Source organism: Lissotriton vulgaris, chromosome 1_1, assembly GCF_964263255.1.
Source record: "Lissotriton vulgaris chromosome 1_1, aLisVul1.2, whole genome shotgun sequence".
Classification (NCBI taxonomy): domain Eukaryota; kingdom Metazoa; phylum Chordata; class Amphibia; order Caudata; family Salamandridae; genus Lissotriton; species Lissotriton vulgaris.
The window spans coordinates 233,615,240-233,616,020 of record NC_141685.1 but is presented as its reverse complement, the minus strand read 5'-3'; the positions used below and the strand labels follow the sequence as shown (position 1 = coordinate 233,616,020).

The 781-nt window shown below is 39.2% G+C and overlaps 1 non-coding gene across 1 annotated transcript; it reads left to right on the top strand.

Annotated features, from left to right (window-relative positions):
• The first annotated feature begins 368 nt into the window (after nt 1-368).
• TRNAK-CUU (transfer RNA lysine (anticodon CUU)) lies at nt 369-441 on the top strand. The gene has a single exon. It is a non-coding gene; the product is annotated as a tRNA-Lys (tRNA).
• Nucleotides 442-781: the final 340 nt, after the last annotated feature.

Below are 781 nucleotides of genomic sequence, written 5' to 3'. Positions count from 1 at the left end.
TTTAGTACTTACCTGCATAGAAATTAAGACGGTAATTAAATATTTACCACACATTGCCAAGGTCATTGCAGAGTAAGAACAGAAAAATCACAGATGGCTTTCAAAAATGGTCTCATTATAACAACTAAAGTGGTTTAATCAAAAGGGTTCAGGTATTCTTTAGCATGTGAGAGGAATTTGAATTCTTATGCAATCTCAAAATGAAGTTCTCACAACTTCCATTTTCATTTTCTCTTATTTTTTTTGACACTCTGTCCTCTGAAGGATGTCTAAATCTGGCTTTCCATGCAAAACAAGAGTAGAGGAATATCCAGGATTTGATTTTCTTCACAAAAAGGGATTGGTCTGCATACTGTCTTAAGGAGGGAGCCCGGCTAGCTCAGTCGGTAGAGCATGAGACTCTTAATCTCAGGGTCGTGGGTTCGAGCCCCACGTTGGGCGAAAACGAGTAATTTTTGCCTGAATATTGCATTGACTCTCATAATATGGAGATTAATCTTGCATTAGACCTGCAATAACTCCCAAAAATTGTCCAGGAATGGATTTCCTTCATAAAAAATGATTAGTCTGCATACCATCTTGAAGTGGGAGCCCGGCTAGCTCAGTCGGTGGAGCATGAGACTCTTAATCTCAGGGTTGTGGGTTTGAGCCCCACGTTGGGCGAAAATGAGTAATTTTTGCTGGACTCTCATAATCTGGTGATTATTCTTGCATTAGACATGCAATAACTATCAAAAATGGTATCTCCCTTGGTTTCTCATTGGTGGGATATTTAACTTCA